The 27,434-nt window shown below is 36.8% G+C and overlaps 8 non-coding genes across 8 annotated transcripts; 6 read left to right on the top strand and 2 right to left on the bottom strand.

Moving 5' to 3' along the window:
* Window positions 1-835: 835 nt before the first annotated feature.
* On the top strand, window positions 836-909 carry Trnat-cgu (transfer RNA threonine (anticodon CGU)). Its single transcript has one exon. It is a non-coding gene; the product is annotated as a tRNA-Thr (tRNA).
* A 1,907-nt stretch (window positions 910-2,816) lies between these two features.
* Window positions 2,817-2,890, bottom strand: Trnat-agu (transfer RNA threonine (anticodon AGU)). The gene has a single exon. It is a non-coding gene; the product is annotated as a tRNA-Thr (tRNA).
* A 3,690-nt stretch (window positions 2,891-6,580) lies between these two features.
* Window positions 6,581-6,654, top strand: Trnat-ugu (transfer RNA threonine (anticodon UGU)). The gene has a single exon. It is a non-coding gene; the product is annotated as a tRNA-Thr (tRNA).
* Window positions 6,655-13,333: 6,679 nt separating this feature from the next.
* Window positions 13,334-13,407, top strand: Trnat-cgu (transfer RNA threonine (anticodon CGU)). The gene has a single exon. It is a non-coding gene; the product is annotated as a tRNA-Thr (tRNA).
* Window positions 13,408-14,110: 703 nt separating this feature from the next.
* On the top strand, window positions 14,111-14,184 carry Trnat-agu (transfer RNA threonine (anticodon AGU)). Its single transcript has one exon. It is a non-coding gene; the product is annotated as a tRNA-Thr (tRNA).
* Window positions 14,185-15,322: 1,138 nt separating this feature from the next.
* Window positions 15,323-15,396, bottom strand: Trnat-agu (transfer RNA threonine (anticodon AGU)). The gene has a single exon. It is a non-coding gene; the product is annotated as a tRNA-Thr (tRNA).
* Window positions 15,397-18,033: 2,637 nt separating this feature from the next.
* Trnat-ugu (transfer RNA threonine (anticodon UGU)) lies at window positions 18,034-18,107 on the top strand. The gene has a single exon. It is a non-coding gene; the product is annotated as a tRNA-Thr (tRNA).
* Window positions 18,108-20,179: 2,072 nt separating this feature from the next.
* On the top strand, window positions 20,180-20,253 carry Trnat-ugu (transfer RNA threonine (anticodon UGU)). Its single transcript has one exon. It is a non-coding gene; the product is annotated as a tRNA-Thr (tRNA).
* Window positions 20,254-27,434: the final 7,181 nt, after the last annotated feature.

Below are 27,434 nucleotides of genomic sequence, written 5' to 3'. Positions count from 1 at the left end.
TTTGTAAATTTACTCACATCTAATAGCAATGATTCCAATAATTTGAATGGACGACGACATTTGTGCTAAGACATATATATATATATCAGGTTGTTTGAAATAGTTTGGGAACGTTCTGGTCTTGTTCAGCATTTACTGAATTTAGTTGAGCTAACATGTAATATTGGTTTTCCAGTGTTTATTGAATACTTATTAGTAAATACTAAAATATAATGCTGGTAATTAATTGATGTTATATATATTTACAATGCATATTTAAAATCCAATAACACAAACAAATCTTGCAATAATCAATATATGTACATACCGTCAAAATTCTAGAGTTTCAAAAACTCATAATTTCATGTGTCCTTTCTTTGTACAAGTGTTCTTAAATAATAAATTAATCATCAGGGTGATACTGGCTTACTCCTGAACGACTCTACGCAACCGTTTTCACTTAGTTTGTGACTATATAGGTAGTTGTCAATTTCAGCTTTTCATTTGACATGAATAACTAAACTTTTAAACAGCAAGATCTAACTAATTGGTGGTATCTCGGCATAGGATGGTTTCTTTGTAGCATTATTAGGATCTGAAAGAGTGTTTACATTAGCAAGTTGTTGTTATGAAAAGTTAAGTGAATGTATTCGTCGAAAGAATCAGTGATAATTGTTAGACTTAAGTATATATTGAGATAACATTGGATTATTCTCAAGTGTTATACTACTAGGGACATAACATAGACCAATGTTTGAATAACGATAATGGTTACCTATGACATACACTGCTTGCAACGTATCTGCTGCTGTGGTTTCAACGTCAATACCACAGTTTATAACGTTTAGGAATTGACGGCTCCATAGCTCAGTTGGTTAGAGCGCCAGTCTCGTAAACTGGAGGTCGAGAGTTCGATTCCCTCTGGAGCCAATGTTTTTAAACTTTAAATAATCAAATCGTATCAATTCCTTATGGATTTATAGTGTGAAAAGACATTCAAGTTTTATGAACATTTTGATAACGTTAATATATATATAGATAGATAGATAGATATTGTTTTCTCTTCTTCCTGCATATTTATAAGTGTCATGTTTTTATATATATGCGCGGACGATTTTATCCATGGCACGAGGAAAATAAATTGGCAATGAATTCGAGACGCACCCGTGCTGGAAGTGCAGTTAGCCCAAATTCCAACGTCAATGGTAGACCAACATGCAATCAGCGAAACATCTCGATTAAGGAAAATAGTGTATAAGCCCCTCGCAGCATAGGAAAAGCATTTCTAGCAGGGGCCTGTCTATTAATGAAGTCTAGCCGAGAGGTGCGAATTTGTACTAGTTGAATCGACCCAAAAAAGCCAGGATGTGGCAGTTATCATTATGACTATAGCCTCAAACACTGTCATTTGTATTGTGGCCATACTTCATTTGTCTGCGTACATTCTCAACGAGAATATATATATATATATATATATATATATATATATATATATATATATATATATATATATATATCTGAAGTTAAGCGGAAACAACAGTGGAACTTATATTTCCAGTTTAATATAAATATTGCCCTGGTTAACTCCTCGTATCTATTTATGTGAGACAGTTTGCAAATTAGTTTTTCAAGTAGTTTAAAAGCCAAACACACACTTTATTAAATATCGATACAGGCGGATCCGTAGCTCAGTTGGTTAGAGCGCCAGTTTAGTAAACTAGAGTCGAGGGTTCGAATCCGAGTGGAACCTCTTTGTTTTATTTTTGGAAGAACCTGAAAATCTGACAGATACCGCTTAGGGGTCATCTACGGAATGGGTCGCAGATTAGTTACGTCCACATACAAATATTTGCATATCTGACTAAATGAAATAGTGTTTGTACAAGTACAGACAAGGAGAATATATATGCTAGATCAGTGAACCATTACCCATTTCATTACGTGACCTGCTAGGTATTCAGTACAGTGATTTGCACGATGTCCACAATCATTGACACGAAATTAAACGCTGTTTGATATGTTTTAAATCAGGGACATTTATGTGCGACATATGCTATTATGCACGCACCTCATACAAATCAGCAAAAAGAAGCAAAGCCGACAAGTTTTGTTAAACTTAACACATAATTTAATTATCAAAGTAATAAATGAAAATGTGAGAGGAACTTACATTGTTATGATGTAAATGCAAAGTAATCGTGAAAGAGTTATATTAAAATCCAAAAGAATGAAAGCTTCCGTATAGATTTCAGAACCGGAAATGTACCGGTCTGCCAAAATTCGTGCCGTTGTCAAGATGGCGTCGTATAGAACTCATTTGAATGATTCACAATAGTTCCAGAATAACATTATACTCCAAAAATTGAACTATTTCTATTTCCACTGAACAGTCCAAGCAAATGTTTTATCCTCTCAAAAATAATATCTAGGTACAGCATAAAACACGCCTTCAGACTTAATGTTACAATATAAACACAAGAAATATGAATTACTCTAAGGTAATAATGAATCATATTGGTCAGTTCTCTCTTTATTACGACTATATGTCAAAATGCACCCTAAGTGACATATCTTAATACTTAATCAAAGATACCACGTGACCAATCTGTCCCGTCTTAGTTCAAAGGATGAATCTCGCAAACAAATTTACTAACAATTTTCTTATTAGTAAATGTCAACACATATGTAAACATCTATTTGTAGATCCTATTCAATTATATCTTGTCTGTTTAGTAGGAGTTACATAAAAGAACCACACAGATAAGAACATTCGAAATCAGCGGTCCAAAATGACCCATTACAAAATAAATCCGAGCTTGTGAAAAACAAGTATTAGAAGGCTCCAGTGGGAATCGAACCCTCGACCTCCAGTTTACTAGACTGGCGCTCTAACCAACTGAGCTATGGAGCCACTACGACGACTATCGAGTATCTAATTATTTTGTAATTATGAGCTATTATTGCATCTAGAAAAATTGGCCAATTACTGATATTCAAGCGGTGTTCTTTTCAAATGTCCTATATCGACGTAAAACTAATTATTCACGCCCAAGCAGATAGCAAAATCTGTCATATAAGCAATAAGTTCAAATATTTCAAATAATTATATGAATAACTATACCGATGTATATGTTGATATACTTTCAAAAAGAATGTATTTTGCAGCAGACTGTAAGAAGACATCTGCAAGAATGGAGCACATCAATGTACTTGATTAAGATGAGACGATACAACATGTGGTGAGCACAGCGTAATGTAATCCACGTATTGCGATATCGGAACGAATTAATGGACAGAAGTATAACTCGAGTTAGCGTGAAAATATTTGTATGATTTTGCCAATAGACACTGTTGGTATTAAGCCTTAAATCCAGCTTAACTCAAGTCCTATCTCGATTTAGCTTTTGCAGTTCTTTCATACATGTGCCATGTAAAATTGCTACAAGTAATCCAAAAATGATGAAGTCGCTCTGGAAAACATCGCAACTAATTAGTTGAAAACGGTTTAGCAGTTCTGAAAAAGTACAAGTCTAAACAATTTTTCTCTGTCAACAATAACGTGATAGTTAGGTGCCATCGGCACTGCGTACATCGGCAATCATGACCATGTAGGTACAGCAGGTTGGATGGGTTCCATGATTGCTATACATGTATAATACTGCATCCTATAAGACAAACGAGAAAAGGAAAGCCAAGAGTAAGTCTTACATAATTTGTATTCTTTGCAATTTCAGTTTCAAGATGGATCTGCTTAAAGTCGAGTGCATAACATTGTATATTTTAAAATTTCAAAAGTGCATGCATAGGTTGATTTTATTTTATGAAGTATCAGAACTTCGTTGACAGTCATGAATTTCTCAAATTGTAAAAGAAAATTAAAGATACTTAGTGAAGAAATGTTACATTTTTTCCAAATTATGAAGCCCGATTTCACTGTCAACTGTTCATTCGAAATGAAGCTGGAGATGGTTCCAATTATGGAGTTATCAGATCAGTCTGAGTCTTGGGAAAGGACATATGTGATTTATCAGTCAATGGAAACACATCCCTTCGATATAATTCAATAAGGGGTTTGAACAATAATAACGTGAACACAACTCTAAAAAAAATGACGGAGTAACTAGTCGATTCCGAGTATTGCGCATAGAGACAGACAGATAGACAGAAACAGAGAGAGGGATAGATCGAGGGAAGGAGAGATAGACTTTTGAGATGCCTCCTGAAGTTCTGAGTAACGATAACTGCGTACCTAAATCATAGAGGAGACATCTTTAGAAAGTATCTGGGTCCCTTTGGGTGTAATGCTCTGATTATTAACTTTAAAATAGATGAACATTCGTATTCATCACATTTAAATTGTATGTACGTACCCACTGGAGCCATTCTTTTTATTGACCGTTCGAGCGTTTTATTTGTTCAGAAGGTAGAATGGTCGAATCCCTCTAAATAGGGAGATCAAGGTCCGAAGTCCCCATTTTCATTTTAATTCCATTTTGAATACAAAGTCACACACAGTCACAAAAAAATGTATGCATGTTAGGAGTAAAGTAACAAGATATATTCTAAACAACCTATATGAAGGAGCTGATATCAAGACAATAGTTGTCGACAGGCTGATTGTACCACCGAACAGCTATTCGCCATGATGATCTAAGAGCTCACCGTTTTGTTGTAATAGTATCCCCCTTGTTGCAAAATACACCTCAACTACATTTTATATTTTCATCTTAGTGGATTAATCGAGTTTTTCTAATAAGTCACATTTGCAGTTATTTATCAGATAATGTATTTTGTACCCGATGCATCACTGTCAAAGATTTACGATGAGGAAGTAACGGAAAAACCAACACAGGCTGCTATAATGCTATTGGCTGTGTCTAATAACCAATAAATGTACAGTTTAGGGTCACAGTATGGTTTTTAAGGTACAGTTGCGACTTTGGTTATCAACGGTTTATACAGGAGGAGAAGAATTCTGTTCCCATTGAATCTTTCTTTTGATTAGCGATATTGCTTTTGATTTATAAATTACGTCCTCAGACTTACTAGCTATTATTAGCAACGATCATATTATGAATATTCGTATCCTGTGTATTACAACTACTTCTTACGTGAGGAAAAAAAAAAAACAAGAAAAGCTTAACACGCCACCATCATGAAATCCTATGTGTTCTGTACCCCTATCACTCATTTAAAATGTATACTTAATAATATGTCGTAAGCACCTGTCTTCTAGCTCGTTTAACACCCTCAGTGCGTAGAATAATAATATCATTTGCCCATCATTGCACATACACTAGAACTTTTCTGGCTTAGTTATGTGCTTGATGTCCACATAATCATGTTAACAATTGCATTCTCTGTTTAATGTTTAATAGTTTATTTTCTCAAGTAGCCGTTAAGATTTGAATGTACATCCGTTTATTTTTATCACTGATTTTACTCTTCGAACTGCATAGCAATTAACAATATCACACGCACAAAGAGCAAACAAGAAAGGTGTTTGTAGACGTGGCAATATCGACAGACTACATAATATGCACCTAGTACAATTCACTGTGCAAAATATGTCTGTTATCTCGAATCAGATATAAAAAATGATATTGTTCTGTTTGTGCTTGAAATGCACGTATGATCTAATCTTCTGACTTATGCTGAGCTTGCAGATTAGATCTGTACTTTTATTCATTTGTACTGTACGTACAAATGCATGTCTTCAAATCGCAAACTTCCATGGCTGCTATATTCTTTCTGTCAGTTACAGTTGGTTGGTCGCTCGATACAAATCTTATCACCAACAATAAGTGTATCCAAAAGTTTATTTCGAACTGTAAAAGCTGATCTATGCTAATAATTGAAATAACTCCATGTCTGCCATTTGATTCTCGCCTTTCTGCTTAAAGGTTCCGCTGCCAAGCGGCAGATCCGTTCTATACGTTCAAACTTCAATTGTCTTTGCAGATTCGTTTTTATTCTCATCAACAATGATCATGTTGAAGGAAGACTCTTTTCATTGTCTTTATTCTTTCCTTCTAGCAGCAATTATACCACTTGCGTTTTGAGCATAATCATAGATAAATCAGTTTGAAGTCAATTAAAATTATGCAGAAAAGACTGTATCAAGAAACCTACAGCTGCATGAATGAAAAATCGGCCCGTAGAGTTTGTTTAGGTTTAGAACGGGTGCTCAAAGTCATGTTGAAAAGGGTTAATCTCCTGGCATTTCGAACTCGTGTAGCTCTTGAATGCACCACGCAGGCGCAGTTGCATCTTCATATCGTTTATAGCTGTTTGTTTCCTGATTCTAGTTGTGTTTATTTTGTATTATACTTTATTGTTATTTCTTGTTTCGCTTGTTCAATGACGGTATTTGCATATAAAGTTGGTTCAAGTCTAAATTAAACAGCACACGTTTGGTCGATGCCAGACTGAATATAATATGAGATGAATATACAAACCAGAGCCAAAGCAGGCACATTTTGCAGGTTTGCTAATCGCGGGATCTGGAAATTACTTTCAAAGTTATGTTAGCTACTTTAAAAATCAAAATCAAATCACAAAATTATGTTACATTCAACATGTTTCAGGTATATGACAGCACGGCTCCATAGCTCAGTTGGTTAGAGCGCCAGTCTTGTAAACTGGAGGTCGTGGGTTCGACTCCTACTGGAGCCTTTGTTTTTATGGAAGATCCGAGAGTTTTATTTATGCTAACATCTTTATTCAGAATGTAGAATAGTCGAATCTCTCATAATAGGGAGGTCAAGTTTCCAATTCACGATAATCAAGAGTCTTGGCTAATATTTCGACAAATTCATTAGGCAAAAATGTTTACCTCGGACTTGAGATGACGGAATTACAAAATACAAGTAAGGTCAGTTGAGTGTGTGATTTAAATTTGAAACATAGCTTTAACAATTTTCCAGTCATATGGCTACGATGTCTGCAGTGTGACAGGTTAAAGTGATGTCTAGCACTGGGGCATCATGCCGCATACATGTAGCATGATGTCCCACCCAGTCACATTAGCATGACACGAGGCCGACCAGTCCTAACACTGACCTCTTAATGATGAACGCCTAGCGAGGCAGCTGTTAGTATCACTTTCAGAAGACTTTGGTATGACTCGGCCGGGGTTAGAAACCACGACCTTCCGCATCCGGGGCCGACGCTCTAGTCACTAGGCCAACGGAGCGGTCGTAAGTTCAACTGACGTCTTTACAGTTATGTTAGGCAATCAATGAGAAGCCCATTCGGAATGTTAGATATTTTTCTCCATGATTACAGCAAACTTCTCTGCCACGAAATTTTTTCTAGACTTCAAATTTTATGCCGTAGATCTATACTGACTAATTGTCAAGGTTTCTGTGATCATTGATAATTTTGAAAGTTAACAAAATAATCCTATATCTGGTAAATTTCAGATCGATAGAAATAATTCCGGGTACTGATGAGGTTGATTGTTTAATTTCATCCTTAATCATTTAGTTTCAATGCCAGAAGACTAAACTGGCATGGGTACACGTGTCTTCGACCTGCAAAGGAAGCACAACAGATGAGTGAGAACACATCAACCACAGGTAACGATAGCTATAGATGAATTTAACTGGTCGAGATAAATTTACGAATGAAGTGCATGTGTTCGCAAATGAGAATTTTGCCATTAAAAGGCCTGTATAATTTACCCTTTCATTTTAAAAAAATCGCCCCTCATTAATGTTAATAGTAGCATACTATGGTACATGATAATTAAATACTTTCCCTCACAGCACCATGTTTTGGAAGCAAAACGAGCACCTTGCCAAAAACAGGTTATACATATTTCATATTAACTATATGTCGTTAATTTGAGAACTTGCATCCGAAAGATCAGTAGTTGTTAATATCTATCTCTCACAGACACACACACAGAATGATAAGTTCAAGATTACATCTGTCAATATGCTAATCCAATGATAATTTCAAATTCCAAATGTCAATACACCAACTTCTTTAACACAGACTGTCAGCTGTAAAATATAATATTATTGTACTAATACAATGGATGGATAGAATACAATGAACGGCATTTTTCACATATCCATGATGAGGGGAATATTCTTGTCTTGTCTTGTCTGTGTGAACTAAAGCGTGTAACTAAATCAAGATAATGCAACAAAACCATACGTGAGATTAGCTGTACTTGATATGATCGAATAATGGACACGAGATGCTTGGGGTTGTGACGGAATGGGTGGAGATTGCCCATAACTAGCACCTATTTTAGAATGAGTCGCTTACAACATTACGCATTCTTACGAATAGGGTTTTAATGACTCTTCCTGCGCGTTTTCGCACATTCCATAAACCCCACAAAGTATACACTCCGTGAATATATATTATCATTCTGGAAAAACAAAATATTTGAAAACAATTCAGTAAAGTCATACAGCGATTGAGTCAATATCCCCGTGATCTTTGGTTTATAATTTTAGAACACTTGTGCTAAGTATGGATATATTAACAAACAGTCGTTTAAAATTCTAAAACCTTTACATTATGTGTACTATTTGTATTGTTCAGTCATCTATTTGGCCATATAAATTGAAATGAGCACAACAGAAACCATACACTGTATTATTTATAATAGATGTAAAATGCCTGCACTCCATTGTTTTCATTACTTCACTACAAACGGATCAATCCAAAATATTCCCGTGCTATTTCAAAACAAACAGTCAACAACCGCTTATGTATACAGATGGCGTTATCACTAAGGGCCATGTGCTGTTGAATACTGCACAAAACCGTCGGCTTTATAAAAAATAAGCTGAGTTGTAAAACGTGAAAGGAAATCAAGTATGTTAATATTAAGTAAAAACAGTCCAATGAATATACATTTTGAATGAAAATATCTATTAAATAAGTTAATTACCTATCCTAAAACGGGAATAGGAAAAGGAAACGAATTCAAACATTTGGGATGAGCAAGTTGAAAAGAAAGCTGGAACATAAAAAAACAACAAAGTATAGAAAAAAGAGATTCCACCCCGTGTTTCGTACTCGCGACCCATTGATTGGCAACCGGACACAAAGAAAGAAAGAAAGAAAGAAAGAAAGAAAGAAAGAAAGAAAGAAAGAAAGAAAAAAGAAAGAAAGACAGACAGAAAGAAAGAAAGAAAGAAAAGAAAGAAAGAAAGAAAATGAAGAAAGAGAAAGAAAGACAAATGTGGATATATATATATACAAGTGAACAAAATCTCAGATATCAGATATGATCACTGGAGGTTGCTGATGAAAGCAAACATGAAATATAAACAAAATATTGATTTTCCTTTTAGAGTTAATATTCAGTTTATTACCAAGCCATCCAAAGGTTCCATATATTTTCGAACGTGTCCCCTCTATGACATAGTCAGGTTCTCGCGCCCTCACATTCGGCTAACGCATATAGAAACAGGATACCAAGTGATGTTTGTACAATATTATTGTCGTGAAAGTTCAAACCACATGCAAAGGGATTTAATAGCAAGCTATACTCTGTTAAATATCAATTTAATTTACCTACTCCATTAACATCAGTTGCCCATCATTAGAATTTAGACCCATCTGCATGGCTGTACTATTTATAGATTATGCATCCATATAGGGCAGTCATTCGTTTTCAATATCCGTTTCGGTTTACCATGATAACTCATTTTATTCTACAAAACACAAACGAATTCTTTCTTCGATAATTAATTAACTGTACAACTGACTGGTTCTGCTTTTAATATTCTTGAATGTACCCATTGTGAAATTCTTTGAGTAAAGCTAATGATAGAGTTAGTGTCATAATGTTTGCTTATATTATATACCTAATCTAATAAATATTTTTTTTATTTCATCCACGTTCTATTTAATTTGCAAATCGTTTCATTATGGTTCGATCATATCGTTGATATTCTTGTTTTCGGTAGTATTGTAATATCATGATTCTACCATTTCTTTTTAAAAAAAAATAATAACCCGCTATCTTTGCTAGAAAATCTAGGTAACATCTTGACACACATTGCCTTAAATATGGTTGCATGTATGTCTTATTTTAATGTGTCCCAAAGTTATGGAATGAGGGCACAATATCACGAAGAAACTATGCCAAGGACTTTGTGATACATCAACGATAGTTTCAAACCCAAAGTCCGTATTTAGACATGTACTCCGTCAGACGTGGTCTAAGGTTGACATTACCCGGGGTGTGAGTGGGAGACAAGCGCTTCAATCCTCCAGAAATGCCCCATACGGCTTGCGTCTCTGATTGCCTTTGTCAACTAAAATCCAGTTCCTGGCCTTCGCGAGTGGCTTAGATTTGAAGTCCGGCAGAATACGTGAAGGCGGGCCACTGGCGCCTTAAAACCAGTTGCTTCGGGTAGATGGGACTTGTAAATCTTGGATGGTAGCTCATCTAGGAGAAGGAAAACTCCGATTCCAAACCTCTGCTGCCTTGTGGCTATACCCACTCATGTGAAAGGCTACGGAAGTAAACCCCGACAGAAAATCCGGAGATGGAGTCAGTTAGGCGGTCTGACATTGACTTCAACGTCATTCCGGCAACTCCTGCGACGCTGTTGGTGCCAAGCTGTATCGGCATTCGTCGTTCCCTTGGGCCCACCACCTGCGTGGAGAGGGGGTCTGCTGCATGGAAAACAGCTGATTCTCCATACCACCCTGCCCAGGCTTAATAGCTCCACTGGAGAGGACACTCCAGCGTCGTCGTAGGCGTCGGCACAACACGAGAAGTAGCAGTTTACCGGTTCAAAGTCAAAGCTCGATTGGCGTAGAATTTGGTGCCAGGGGTTACTTCTGACGGTGGGAGAGATCACCAGGTCTCACAAGACAGCTACCGTCCGCCTGAAGCTGGGCAGCCCCCATAACCCTGCAAGCCCTCATGAATGCAAGGAACAACGCCCAGAAGACCGACCGCCGCTGTGCCAACACCTACTGGATGAACCTTTGCAACAGTACAGACAGCTGCAGACACCGGGGACGCAAGAGGAATGTATGAGGATATCAAGAAGGCGATAGCCCCCCCCCCCCATCTACAAGACTGCCCCCCTCAAGTCCAAGACGGGCGAAGTCATCACAAACCAGGGGAAACAACTGCAGCGATGGGGTGAGCACTAACTCGAGCTATATGCAACCCATAACAATGTCACTGACACTGCCCTGGATGCAATTCCAGACCTGACTGTCATTGAGGAGCTAGACACACAGCCCACCCTGGAAGAGCTCGGTAAAGCCATCGATTGCCTTGCCTGTGGGAAGGCTCCAGCAAGCATCGGCATTCCGCCTGAATACCTCAAGAGCGGAAAACCAGCACTGCTCCAGCCCCTACACGTACTCCTCTGCCTCTGTTTGGAACAGGGATACATCCCACAGAACATGTGTAACGCCACATCGTCACTTTGTACAAAAACAAAGGAGACCGTAGCGACTGCAACAAATACCGGGGCATCTCTCTCCTCAGCATCGTCGGAAAGGCTTTCGCCCGTGTTGCCTTGGCGCGCTTGCAGATCATAGCCTCCCGCGTCTGCCCAGAGTCCCAGTGTGGACATGACGACAGCAGCAGATGCCCCTCTACATTCCCTTCATAGACCTGACGAAGGCGTTTCACCTGGTTAGTCGGAGTGGACTCTTCAGACTCCTGCAGAAGATCGGCTGCCCCCCCCCCACGTCTGCTTGCTGTCATCATGTCGTTCCACGAGAACACAGCACAGCGTGCTTCAATGGCGCAACATCTGAAGCCTTCCCAGTCATCAGCGGAGTCAAACAAGGCTGTGTCCTTGCTCCAACGCTCTTTACCATCTTCTTCTCCATGCTTCTCCAGTACGCATTCAAGGACTGCAGCGAGGGAGTGTACATCTATACCAGGGCTGACGGAAAGCTGTTCAACATCGCCCGTCTCCGTGCTAAGACTAAAGTCAAAGAGGCAATCATCCATGAATTGCTCTTCGCAGGACTGCCAAGGCAGCAGCAGTGATGGCCAGACTTAACCAGAGGGTCTGGAACAACCCGAATCTCATCGAGAAGACCAAACTGCGTGTCTACCAAGCCTGCCTGCTCAGCTCACTTCTCTAAAGCAGCGAAACATGGACCACCTATGCAAGACACGATAGGAAACTCAACAGCTTCCACCTGAGGTGTCTTCCGATCATTCTGGACTTCCAGCGGCAGGACAAAGTACCCAACACAGAGGTTCTAGAAGGCGCCAACATGAACAGCATGTTCTCCATTCTGAGCGACCGGCGTCTTCGCTGGCTTGGCCATGTCAAGAGAATGGACCCAGGCCGCATTCTCAAGGACCTGTTATATGGGGAGTTAGCAGAAGGTGCACGACCAACTGGACGACCATATCTGCGCTACAGAGATGTTTGCAAGAAGGATATGAAGACAGCAAACATCAATGTCAACGACTGGGAGAGCTGTGCAAACAACCGTTCCAGCTGGCGTTTAGCTGTCAGGCAGGGAGTTCAAAACGCAGAGGAAGAAATAACAAGCTGAAAAGAGAGCTAGAAAGAAGGATAAACAAAAGCTTACTTTGGAGCTACGCCATCGTCTCCCGTAGACGGACGGATGCCAAGAGATACTCCGTCAGACACAATATATTGCTTACTTCATTGTTAGCAAATTATATATGAACAAAATCGAAATAATATTAGACGATCATAGGTCTTATATATAGGAGACCTAAATTTTATTGGAGAAAATGCGCTCTCTAAAGTTGTATACAGAAGACGGTCTTGGCTTGAATGTGAACCATAACTGAACCTTTCCCAGGATTCATGTGGATCATAAAAGGCTCTTAGATTTCCGAGGGAACAGCTGACATTGAAAGTTGTCCCCGTATGTTTTTTTTTTATGAAACAGTATTTCTTCACTTAGGTAAACAACACTTTTTTGTACAAGTGTTCTTAAATAAAAAATGAATCATCAGGATGATATTGGTTTATTCCTTAATGACTCTACGCAACCGTTTTCACTTGGTTTGTGACCATGAATAACTAAAATTTTAAACAGCAAGATCTTCCAAATTGGTGGTATCTCGGCATAGGATGTTTTCATTGAAGCATTATTAGGAGCTGAGTGTTTACATTAGGAAGTTGTTGTTATGAAAAGTTTATTCAATTTATTCGACGAAAGAATCAGTGATAATTGTTAGACTTAACTATATATTGAGATAACGTAGCATTATTCTCAAGTGTTATATTACTAGGGACAGAACGTAGATTAATGGCTGAATAAAGATAATGGTTACCTATGACATACGCTGCTTGCAACGTATCTGTTGGTGTGGTTTCAACATCAATACCACAGTTTATAACGTTTAGGAATTAACGGCTCCATAGCTCAGTTGGTTAGAGCGCCAGTCTCGTAAACTGGAGGTCGAGAGTTCGATTCCCTCTGGAGCCAATGTTTTTAAACTTTAAATAATCAAATCGTATCAATTTCTTATGGATGTATAGTGGGAAAAGACATTCAAGGTTTGTGAACATTTTTATAACGTTATATATATATATATATATATATATATATATATATATATATATATATATATATATATATATATATATATATATATTGTTTTCTCTTCTGCCTGCATATTTATAAGTGTCATGTTTTTATATATATGCGCGGACGATTTTATCCATGGCACGAGGAAAATAAATTGGCAATGAATTCGAGTCGCACCCGTGCTGGACGTGCAGTTAGCCCAAATTCCAACGTCAATGGTAGACCAACTAGCAATCAACGAAACGTCTCGAGTAAGGAAAATAGTGTATAAGCCCCTCGCAGCATTTGGAAAAGCATTTCAAGTATGGGACTGTCTGTTCATGTACTCTAGCCGAGAGGTGCGAATTTGCACTAGTTGTCTCGACCAAATAAAGAATCAGCATGTGGCAGTTATCAATATGACTATGCCCTCAAACACTGTAATTTGTATTGTGGCCATACTTCATTTGTCTGCGACAACAGAGTGGAACTTCTATTTCCAGTTTAATATAAATACTGCCCTGGTTAACTCATCATATATATTTAAGTGAGACAGCTTGCAAATTAGTTTTTCAAGTAGTTTATAAGCCAAATACACACTTTATTAAATGTAGATACAGGCGGCTCCATAGCTCAGTTGGTTAGAGCGCCAGTCTAGTAAACTGGAGGTCGAGGGTTCGAATCACATTGGAGCCTCTCTGATGTTTTATTTTTGGAAGAACTTGAATATCTGACAGCTACCGCTTAGGGTTCATCTTCTCCATGGGTCGCAGATTAGTTACGTCCCACATGAACAATGTTGCATATCTGACTAAATGAAACAGTGTTTGTACAAGTACAGATAAGGAGGATATGTAAGCTAGATCAATGAACCATTGCCCATTTTATTACGTGATCTGCTAGGTATTCAATGCAGCGATTTGCAAAATGTCCACACTCATTGACACGAAATTAAACGCTGTTTGATGTGTTTAAATCAGGGACATTTATGTGCGACATATGCTATTATGCACGCACCTCATACAAAGCAGCAAAAAGAAGCAAAGCCAACAAGTTTTGTTAAACTTAACAAACGATTTAATTATCAAAGTTATAAATGAAAATGTGAGAGGAACTTACATTGTTATGATGTAAATGCAAAGTAATCGTGAAAGAGTTATATTAAAATCCAAAAGAATGAAAGGTTCCGTATAAATTTCAGAACCGGAAATGGACTGGTCTGCCAAAATTCGTGCAGTTGTCAAAATGGCATCGTATAAAACTCATTTGAATGATTCACAATAGTTCCAGGATAATATTATACTCAAAAAATTGAACAGTCCAAGAAAATGTTTTATCCTCTCAGATAATATCTAAGTACAACATAAAACACACCTGCAGACTTGATGTTATCATATAAACACAAGAAATATGAATTAATCTAAGGTAAGAATGAATCTGATTGGTCAGTTCTCTCTTTATTACGACAATAGGTCAGAATGTACACTAAGTGACATATCTTACTACTCAATCTAATATTTCAAAATACCTATTCATGTGACCGAACTCATCCAAAGGGAATTGACTCATTTCTTCAAGGATATCACGCGACCGATCTGTCCCATATGATTTGAATCTCGCAAACACATTTACTAACAATTTTATTATTAGTAAATGTCAACACATACGCAAACATCTATTTGTAGATCCTATTCAATTATGTCTTGTTTGTTAAGTAGGAGTTACATAAAAGAACATAAGAACCAGACAGATCGGAACATTCGAAATCCAAAATCAGCGGTCCAAAATGACCCATTACAAAATAACTCCGCGCTTGTGAAAAGTAAAAATTGGAAGGCTCCAGTGGGATTCGAACCCTCGACCTCCAGTTTACTAGACTGGCGCTCTAACCAACTGAGCTATGGAGCCACTACAACGAATATTGACAATCTAATTATTTTGTAATAATGAGATATTTTTGCATCTAGAACAATTGGCCAATTACTGATATTCAAGCTGTGTTCTTTTCAAATGTCCTATATCGACGTAAAACTAATTATTCACGCAAAAGCAGATAGCAAAATACGTAATATAAGCAATAATTTCAAATACTTCGCTATGGTACATATTTCAATGAATAACTATACTGACATATAAAACATAAATGAATATGTTCATATACTTTGGAATCGAATGCCTTTTACATCAGACTGTAAGAAAACATCTGCAAGAATAGGGCACATCAATGTACTTGTATTAAGATGACACGATACAACATGTGGTGAGCACAACGTAATGTAATCCACCTATTGCGTGCGATACAAAAACGAATTGATGGATACAAGTATAACAAGGTTAATTTAAACCACAAGGCCTAATGTAATCTATACAATAAAGTCAACATGTATTAATTAGAACGTAAACCAAAAAGAAAATAGAAGGAAAAAAATTATTTGAACAATTACAATAAATTTATTTTTCTACAACTGTTTGGTTTGAGGAAAAATAGTATCTCTTCATAAATCAAGAATCCTTCGTTTCTGCATTCTAGCTGCATCACGCCCGTGGAGTTTAGAATGAATACTATCATGTCTTAGCTAACTGGCCTAATTAATATCAGGTCGATAATAGTTACGTTACTCTGATTACATAAGCAAAATTTTCACTTGCTTGTAAATCCTTCATGGACATTTGACCGGAAGATATTTGTATGCTTTTGCCAGTGGACATTGCTTCTATGAAGGCTTTATTTCCAGTTTAAGTCAAGTCCAATCTCGAGTAAGCGTGAAAATATTTGTATGATTTTGCCAGTAGAGACTGTTGGTATTAAGCCTTAAATCCAGCTTAACTCTAGTCATATCTCGATTTAGCGTGTGCAGTTCTTGTATACATGTGCCATGTAAAATTGCTACTATTTAATCAAAAACGATGAAGTCGCTCTGAAAAACATCGCTACTAATTAGTTGAAAACGATTTAGCAGTTCTGAAAAGTACAAGTCTAAACAATTTTCTCTGTCAACAATAACATGATAGTTAGGTGCCATCGGCACTGCGTACATCGGCAATCATGAATATGTAGGTAGAGCAGATTGGTTGGGTTTCGTGGTCGCTATTAATGTCTAATACTGCATGCATTAAGACAAACGACAAAAGGAAAGCGAGAGTAAGTCTTACATAATTTTTATTCTTTGCAATTTCAGTTTCAAGAAGGATCTGCTTAAAGTCGAGCACATAACATTGTTCCTGTAATACTTTAAAATTTCAAAAGTGCATGCACAGGAGAACTGCGTTGACAGTCATAAATTTCTCAAATTGTATAAGAAAATTAAAGATACTAATTGAAGAAATGTTTAATTTTTCCAAAATATGAAGTCAGATTTCACTGTCAACTGTTCATTCGATATGAAGCATGAGATGATTCCAGTTAGGGACTTATCTAATCAGTCTGAGTCTTGGGAAAACGCATATGTGGTCTTCATTCATATCTTTGATGTAATTCAATAAGGGTTTTAACAATAATAATGTGAAAACAACTCAAAAAAATGATTGAGTAACTAGTCGACTCCCAGTATTGCGCACAGAGAGAGACAGACAGACAGACAGAGACAGAGAGGGGGATGGAGCGAGGGAAGGAGAGACAGACTTTTTAGATGCCTCCTGAAGTTCTGAGTCACGATCACTGCGTACCTAAATCATAGAGGAGACATCTTTAGAAAATATATGGGACCCTTCGGGCTGTAATTCTCTAATTATTAACTTTAACATAAATGAAAATTCTTATTCATCACATTTAAATTTTATCTACGATACCTTTGATAACATTTTTAATTTTTATTGAACACGTAAAATAGTCCTAGGTACCTCATGGTAACAATGAATTTTTGTACCAAAGAAATCAGAAAGCAAAAAAGCTCGTTGTTTAGTTTGCTTATTCTTGTCCAAACTACAGACTCGTTTTCATTGTCATTAATAATGATAGTGTTGAAGGAAGACTCTTCTTAATCTCCGTGTGCGTTTTCCCCAGCAATTACACGTTTCCAACAAAATCATGGTTAAATCGCTTTGAGGAAAATTGACATTATGCGGAAAAGATTGTATCAAGAACGAACCAGCTGCATGATTGAAAAAAAAACCTGCCCCTGCAGTTCGAATCGGTTTTCAATTGATAGAATGGATGCTCAAAGTCGTGTGCTAGGAACAAAGGATCTGGGTTAATCTCCTGGCACCTCGAACTCATGTCGCTCTTAAATTCACTACACATGCACAGTTGCATCTTTATACCGTTTGTAGCTGTTTGTTTCCTGGTTCTTGTTGTGTTTGTTTTCCATTATACTTTATTGTTGTTTCTTGTGTAGATATGTTAAATGACGGTATTTTCTATTAAGGTCGATGCAAGTGTTGATTAAACAAAACACGTTTGGTCGATGCGAGACAGTATAATAGGAGCTGAATAGACAAGCCAGAGCCAAAGCAGATACAGTTTGCAGTTTTGCTATTCGAGGGATCTGAAAATCACTTTCAAAATTATTTTTCATTCATCATATGTTTCAGGCATGTGACAATTGTGGCTCCATAGCTCAGTTGGTTAGAGCGCCAGTCTTGTAAACTGGAGGTCATGGGTTCGACTCTCATTGGAGCCTTTCTTTTTATTGAAGATCCGAGCGTTTTATTTGTTCAGAAGGTAGAATATTCGAATCCCTCATGATAGAGAGATCAAGGTCTGAGGTAAGACGATTTATTTTCTAAACAGCCTATATGAAGGGTCTGATATCAAGACAATAGTTGTCGACAGGTTGCATGGTCCACCGAACAGCTCTTCGCCATGATGATCTATGAGCTCACCGTTTTGTTGTAATAGTATCCCCCTTGTTGCAAAATACATCTCAACTACTTTTATATTTTCATCTCAGTTGGATCAATGGACAGAATTTTTCTAATAAGCCACATTTTCACGTATTTATCAGATAATGTATATTGTATCCGATGCATGACTGTCAACGATTTGCGATGAGGAAGTAACGGAAAAACCAACACAGGTTGCAATAATGCTACTGGCTGTGTTTAATAATCAATTTAATCAGTTTGGGGTCACAATATGATTTTTAAGGTGCAGTTGCGACTTTGGTGATCAACGTTTTAAACAGGAGGACGAGCGATCTGTATTCCCGTTCAATCTTTCTTTAGATTATCGATGTTTCTTTTGATTTATAAATGACGTCCCGAGACTTACTAGCTCTTATTAGCAATGAACATATTATGAATCTTCATATCCTGTGTATTACAACTATTAATTATGTGGGGGGGGGGGGAACATTTGACAGGTCACACTCGTGAAATCCAATGTGTTCTATACCCCTATCACGAATTTAAAATGTATACTTAATAATACGTCGTAAGCTCCTGTACTCCGGTCTTCTAGCTCATTTTACACCCTCAGTCCGTAGAATAAGAATAGCACATGTCCATCATTGCACATACACTATAAATGTTCTGGCTTAATTCTGCGCTGGATGCACAGTGTCAACATAATCTTGTTAACAATTACATTCTCTGTTTAATGTTTCATAGTTTATTTTCTCAAGTAGCCGTTAAGATTTTATGACTGATTCTACTCTTCGCACTGCGTAGCAAGTAAGAATATCACACACACACACACACACACACACACACACACAGAGCAAACAAGAAAGGTGTTTGTAGACGTGGTAATATCGAGAGACTACGTAATATGCACCTAGTATAATTCACTGTGCAAAATATGTCTGTTATCTCAAATCAGATATAAAAATATAATACTGTTCTGTTTGTGCTTGAAATGCATGTATAATCTGATTTTCTGACTTATGTGGAGCTTGCAGATTAGATCTGTAATTTATTCATTGGTACTGTACGTTCAAATGCATGTCTTCAAATCGCAAACTTCCATGGCTGCTATATTCTTTCTGTCAGTTACAGTTGGTTGGTCGCTCGATACAAATCTTATCACCAACAATAAGTGTATCCAAAAGTTTATTTCGAACTGTAAAAGCTGATCTATGCTAATAATTGAAATAACTCCATGTCTGCCATTTGATTCTCGCCTTTCTGCTTAAAGGTTCCGCTGCCAAGCGGCAGATCCGTTCTACACGTTCAAACTTCAATTGTCTTTGCGGATTCGTTTTTATTGTCATCAACAATGATCATGTTGAAGGAAGACAATTTTCACTGTCTTTATTATTTACTTCAAGCAGCAATTATACCACATGCGTTTCAAGCATAATCATGGATAAATGAATGAAAAAAATCTGACATTAGGTTTCGTGTGAGTTTAGAACTGATGCTCAAAGTCATGTTGTAGGAACAAAGGATCAGGGTTAATCTCCTGATACCTCTAACTCATCTTGAATTCGCTCTTGAATTCACCACGCATGCGCAGTTGCATCTTTATATCGTTTGTAGCAGTTTGTTTTCTGATTCTTATTGTGTTTGTTTTGCATTATACTTTATTGTTGTTTCTAGTGTCGATATTTAACTGACGGTATTTTCTATTAAGGTTGATTCAAGTGTTGATTAAACAACACACGTTTGTTCGATGCGAGACTGAATTTAATATGAGATGAAAATACAAACCAGAGCCCAAGCAGACACAGTTTGCAGTTTTGCTATTAACGGATCTGGAAATCACTTTCAAAATTATTTTTCATTTAAATATGTTTCAGGTGTATGACAGCCCGGCTCCATAGCTCAGTTGGTTAGAGCGCCAGTCTTGTAAACTGGATGTCATGGCTTCGACTCCTACTGGAGTCTTTTATTAAGGATCCGAGCGTTTTATTTGTGCTAACATATTTATCCAGAAAGTAGAATAGTCGAATCCCTCATAATAGGGAGGTCAAGTTTCCAATTCACGATAATCATTTTCATTCCATTTTGAACACAAAGACACACACATACAAATAAATTGTCTGCAGGTTAGGAGGAAAGTAACTCGGAGATTTATTTTCTAAACAACCTATATAAAGGAGCTTTTATCAAGACAATAGTTGTCCACGGGTCGCATGGTCCACCCGAACAGCTAGCTGTTCGCCATGAGGATCTATGAGCGCACCGTTTTGTCGGAATAATGTCTCCTTTGCTGCAAAATACACCTCAGACACTTTTTTTTAAATTTTCCCTTTATCAATCAACAGAACGTTTTCTATTGAGCCTAACTTGCAAGTAGTTATTTGATTACGTATTTTGTACCCAACGTACGACTGGCCAACGACTTATGATGAGGAATTAACGAAAGTATAGACCAACACGGGTTGCAATAATGCTATTAGCTGTGTTTAATTATCAATGTATTGTGCTGTTTTGGGTCAGTGTAATGTACAGTTTGAGGTCACAATATGGTTTTTAAGGTATAGTTGCCACTTTGGTGTTGAACTGGCTTATTCACCAATCTCGTAAACAGCAACACGAGAATTCTATATTTTTTCCTTTAATCTTTCTTTCGATTATCGAGCGTTACTTGGTTTTATCGAGATTTTGCTTGTTGTAGGGTTGAAAGCCATTTGTCAGCACAAGATAGGATATCGTGGCCAATATAACCGGTGGAGGGAGAACATGCAAAACCCCGGAAAGAACCACCGACCCATGAGATGCTACTGGCAAGCTTTTTCGCTACGATGTCTGCAGTGTGGCAGTTTATAGTGATGTCTAGCACTGGGGCATCATGTCGCATACATGTAGTATGATGTCCCACCCAGTCACATTAGCATGACACGAGGCCGACCAGTCCTAACACTAACCTCTTAATGCTGAGCGCCTAGCGAGACAGCTGTTAGTATCACTTTAGAAGACTCTGGTATGACTCGTCCGGGTTTCGAACCCACGACCTCCCGCATCCGGGGCGGACGCTCTAGCCACTAGGCCACCGCAGCGGTCGTAAGGTCAACTGACGTCCTTACTGTTATGTAAGGCAGTCAATGAGAAGCTCATTCTTAAAGTGAGATAAGTTTTACCATGAGTACAGCAAACTTATTTGCCGCGAAAATTTTATAGACTTCAAATTTTATGCTGTAGATCTTTCTTGACTAATTGTCAAGGTTTTTGTGATCATTGGTAATTTTGAAAGTTATCAATAGAATCCATATCTAGTAATTGTCAGATCGATATAAATGATTCCGGGTACTGATGAGGTTGATTGTTTAATTTCATCCTTAATCATTTCGTTTCAAGGGTGAAGCCTAAATTCGCATGGGTACACGTGTCTTCGACCTGCAAAGGAGGCACAACAGATGAGTGAGAACACATCAACCATAGATAACGATAGCATCAGTTGAATTTAACTGGTCGAGATAAACTTACGAATGAAGTGCATATGTTCGCAAAAAAGTGTTTTGCCATCAAGAGACCTGTATAATTTACTCTTTTGTTTAAAAACATCGCATCTCAATAATGTTAATAGCAGCATAATATGGTACATGATAATTGAAAACTTTCCTTCACATCAAATAATTTGGAAGCAAAACGTGCACCTTGCCAAAACAGATTATAAATATTTCTTATTAACTATATTTCGTTAATTTGAAGAATTCAATCCGAAAGACCAGTATTTGTTAATCTCTCTCTCTCTCTCTCTCTCTCTCTCTCTCACACACACACACACACACACAAACTAAAGGCGGAATTGGGGATATTCTCTGCAGCATCTGCCAGTACTACCATTAGTAGTAGTAGTGGTAGTAACAGCACTAGCTGGCAATATATTTTTAACTCTTGTGTTTTCTTGTTTTCATTTTGTTTTGAATATGAAAAAGTGGAGATTTTGTGTTATTCAATCGTTCTGTAGTCATTTAGTTGTAACTATAAATCTTTTCTAATATTCAGCAATTGTGATCTGTTCAAAATTATGTTTTCAATTATGGTAATGATATCTATTTTTGCAAGTTCAGCAAAGGTGAATCGATTTTAACACAAAATTGTATTCAAGACGTTGTTTCTTTATTAATAAGTCTAATTTATCAATTAAAATGACACAAATAATAACTTTAAAATCACAACAGTAAATAAATCCAGAGACTGAAGTTGAAGGAGAAATGAATTAACACTGCTCATCAGAATCTAAGATAAAATGCTAAGACACAGGAAAATAACCAGGATGAGGGTCAGAAGTTTGTTTCTGGAACATTCTAAGTCTAAACCTAGAATTCAGATATCAGTAAATAGCCTATTTAAAATTTATAACTAAGTAAACGTTGTTTTTTTCTTCATAGAAAACTACATTAGCCAGGTTCTTCCAAACTCCTACTCTCAATTACGGACAAATGTCAAGAACACATTAAAAATTGAATATAAATAACACTTGTAATCGAAAGATATCAGGATTATAAAGTTCTGAAACAATTGCCAATTCAAATGTCTCCAACTATTCTCCCTTCATGTGTGGGGTTCTCAAAATAAATAACAGCCAAATTAAGCCACTGGTAAGTTCAAATTGCATGTGTCAATATGCTAATCCAATGATAATTTCAAATTGCGTGTGTCAATATACTAACCCACTGATAATTTCGAAATTCCATCTGTCAGTATGCTAATTCACTCATAAAGCAGCAGGGAGGCCGAACAGACCTATGGATTCGAGCAAAACGAGGGCTTCTACGGAAAACTTTCCCGTAGAAAGGTTTCTGATCATAAATAAGGGCTTCTAGGGGGTGTTTATTTTTGGGGATAAATATATCCCTGGAATGAAAATTAGGTTCGAAGTATAGCTGCAAATAAAGTATTCTATGAAATTTTTTATTATTTTTCCTCTACTAGACGACCAATATTGGTAGCGGCCTCCCTGCTGCTATAGTAATTTTAATTAGATATTTTTCTTAATTTTAAGATACAAATTGAAATTAATAATTAATGGACGTAGGAGAAGCACTAAGAACTAGAATAGCACGAGAGCGATTAGAAGCAATAAGAAAATATTTACCAGTAAAAGAGTCAGTTAAACGAAAAATGCGAGCTATTCAAGATGCAAAGGAAGGATTTACTGAAGCAACTCAAGAATTATTTAGACCAGTAACTGAGACCACAGAAAAAGTTCTTTTAGGTGATGTTGATGATTCTGAAGTGAGAAAACATGGTATCCTTCCTGTGCTGAAAAAAATTGAAGAACAAACTCGACCACAACCTGTTGTTGCACCCGTACCTGGGCCATCTAAAGCCAAAAATTCTAAAACCAGATATAAATCTAAAATCAGATATAAACCTAAAGCTGGGGTTGCAATTGAAGATGTAGATGAACCTGAAGATGAAGAACCTGCAGAATCTTATTTTGTTCCATATATGAAAAGATTTACTGATCAGGGGGTAGATGATTTGATGGGAATACCATTAGATAATACTGAGGTGGCATCTAATTTTGGTATACTCACACATAAAAAATTTTCATCCAAAGATATATATGTACATCCTGAATATCATGTTACTAGTCGAAAAGAATGGAGGGATTTAGTATTCAAAGCAAGACAAAATATTGAGCGACTAAATACAAATGGTGAGATATATCGTGCATTTATTGATGGATTTGATGCTGAATCAAAGATTCAAAAGGAAGAAGCAGAATATCGAAAACAACAAGAAAAAGAACAAAAAGAACAACAAAAAAGACTGAAAGTACTTGAAAAAAAAAATTGCAAGAGATAAAAAAATAAAAGAAAAAGAAGAAAAAGAAAGAAAGAAGCTAGAACAAGAAAAAGAAAAAGCAGAGAGAGAAAAAGGATATCCCGTAAAAATACATTACGTGGATGAACCAGTTAAGGAACAAGAACAAGATGAAGAAGAAGATATAGAAAAAATTCGTGATTAACGAAAAAAAATATCCACCAGGAGGATTTGAAGAATTTCAACGACAAGAAGAAGCTCAACGACGAAAAGAATTTGGTTCACTAAAATCGGGACCATCAGAAGAATATAAGCAACAAAAAAAGCTCAGGAATGGAGGAGAGAATCTCAGCAAGGAGATTCTGAGTTAACAAAAATTAGTTTTGATCCTCCAGATTTTGATCCTCCTCCAGGTTTAGAATATTATACTAATACGTTCACACCAGTTGGTATTGATAATATTCGAGATAGTAAATATAAAGCGATTGAGATTGCAGCCCATCAATATAAAAACAGAAATTTTTATTTGAAACCAGAATATCGTGATAGCATACCAGAAAATGTATGGGCAACAGTAATTTATTATGTGTTTAAAAATAAATTAATTCCTTCTGATCCAGGTGTTGGATCGTGTTTTAGTGAAGTAGATAAAGAATTAGTAAGAAAAGGTAAGAAAAGAGATTTCATATTCGCAAAACATTCTTTTGACTACACAGACCCTTTTACTGGTAGATATATACCAGGACCTACTTCTACTGATCCTACTACTTTTTGGATACCACCTTATGTATCAAAACCTGCTACTGGTAGCGGTTATAATATTTGTTCCGATAACGTTATTAATGATAAACTCGATTAGAGGTTTTAATAGGGAGAAAACGAGCTCGAAATAATTCACATGAGATAATTAATGAGGCAACTGATATCTGCCGAAGATTATTTCAAGGTAATATTATTGATGTAGCTATTTATCGTAATCTCATTGATGAGCTCGTTGATGATTGTAGCGATTAAAGATTAAGTAATAAATAAAATGATTGTGCATAAAAGTCATCAGAGACCGGTACAGGTTCGTGTAGTAAACTCGCGGTTATCTGTATATAAATTCAATTACGGGTCGGGATTAGGTGATTCAGCTACTGAATTTTTTACACGAATAGCCCCTAAAGTTGGTCCTATAGCTAAGCAGCTATCAATGAAAGCAATATGTGTTATTCGTGATAAGGTCACAGCTGCTGTTGGTGCTGCTGCTAGCAAAGCATTTGGTGCCATCAAAGACAGAATATTAAGATTAATAAGACGAAAAAACCTGTTAAATTACAGAGTACCACTGAGATGCCCGGTGACATTAGCAAGATAATAAATAACGCTAATCAAAAACGGGCGTCATTGGCGTCAGAGCCGCAACGAGAGATAATTAGCACTAGCGCATATGGAGGTAGTCTTCGTTTAAGACGATAAATAATTTATTATAATAATGTTTTCATCAACATCTAATGGCGCCTTTAAACTAGAGGAGCCAACAAGAAAAGATAAGTCAATACAAGATTATCAATATTACTCATACGATGCAAGAGAAACAAATGCTAGTGGTAGAATTGAATTACAGGTACATGATACAACCAGATATTTTTTGCCGTGTGAGGCATTTATCGATGTAGTTGGTCATATCGAAAGAGTTACTCCTGCTGCTGGTGGTATTAGAACATTTGTACGTGATGAATTTAAAATCGGATTTGTTAATAATGGTATTATGGCGTTACTTAAGAGCGCCGCGTATATGGTTGATGGAAAAGAACTTGAGTCAATTAATGATAACGTTGATTTCGCCACAACAATTATTGGCCTAGCAAGATATTCAGATGACTTTATCAGATCAGCTGGACCTAGTATGATGTTTGCAAAAGATAATTCTGATGACGCTGATCACGATAGATATGAAAAGATACAAATAGCTCATGCAGCCTCGGTTGCTGCAGTACCTGGAACAGTAAATCGACCAGGTGCTGATTTTCCGGTAATTTATGGAGATAATCCCAATTATAACCTTGGATTTGTTACACGTAAAAGTATGATATTAGGTGATGAAAAAAAATTTTCATGTGTAATTCCGTTATCACATATCTTTGGATTTTGCAGAGATTTTAGAAAAGTTATTTTTGGGGCTAAACACACTATTGTCTTTTATCGAAAACCTGACAGTAACGACGCTCTCTGGAGAGAAGCAGGTGCTGGTGCAGGTGATAATGGTAAAGTTATATTAAGTAAACTAACGTTATGGATGCCATCAATGACGCCAGCGTTACCTGAAGAATAAAAATTAATTTCTTTTATGGACCATGGGGGTAAATCAATATTATCTTGGTTGACAACTGTTATTAATGTTTCTACTGCTGTTAATGTCAGAGGTAATTTTACTTGGCATATAGCATCACAACAAGGTGTTTCTGCACCCAGACATATCTTTATTGCTCTTTAAAATGTTGTTAGGTTAAATAATCAGGAACACAGTCATACGATATTTGATGATGTTGATGTCAGTGAGAGGTATCGCTGAGAATAAATGGGCATCAGGAACCAACTGAAGAAATTCATTTGGATTATGCAAATAACTCAATAGCACGTGGATATCACCGTTTATGGAGTTATTTAGGACGAGATCAAAATTTTGATACTGGTTTGCAAATATCACAGTTAGAGTTTAGAAATTTCTACCCGATTTATTACTTTTCACTAGAACATCTTGATTTGATAAAACAGCCATGTTGTTGATATACATTTTAAGGCTAGAATAGTTAATCGATTAAATGTTAATTACAGAGCAATTGCTGTCATACTCAGCGATAAAACTATGCTTCTTGAGAGTATTAGTGGTAGAATGAGAATTGTTGATGCTCCCGTGGAGAAAATGTAATTTAAATCAATCACGTTATCTATAAAATGCCATATGAACACGTTAGCGTGACTCTGACTCCTAGTCAGACTAAAAAGCTTCAATCAGATACAGCAAAAAAATGTGGAGTAAAATTAACGTTAAAAACTAATCAGATTCAAGGTGGACCAAATAAATTATCTATAACTAAAACACAGCAAAAACATTTCAGTAAAGCTAAATCATCCAATATCGGAGTACAAATTAGTTTATCTCCAAGTGCCATAAAAGATATGGTTAAAATAGGTGGAATTTTCCCACTATTAGCTGCGTTACCAGCGTTATTCGCTGCTGCTGCACCAGCTGTAGCAAAAGCTGCTGCGTTAGGTGCTGTTGAGACAGCATCAGGAATGGCACTGAAAAAAGCTGTAGGTGGAAAATATAGCAAAAAAAAGGACGAGGTATTCGACTACCAGGA

This window comes from Sinohyriopsis cumingii, chromosome 6 (assembly GCF_028554795.1).
Source record: "Sinohyriopsis cumingii isolate HCF-2022 chromosome 6, ASM2855479v2, whole genome shotgun sequence".
Lineage (NCBI taxonomy): Eukaryota > Metazoa > Mollusca > Bivalvia > Unionida > Unionidae > Sinohyriopsis > Sinohyriopsis cumingii.
Note: the sequence above shows the minus strand (reverse complement) of the source record. Positions and strands in the feature narration are given on the sequence as shown.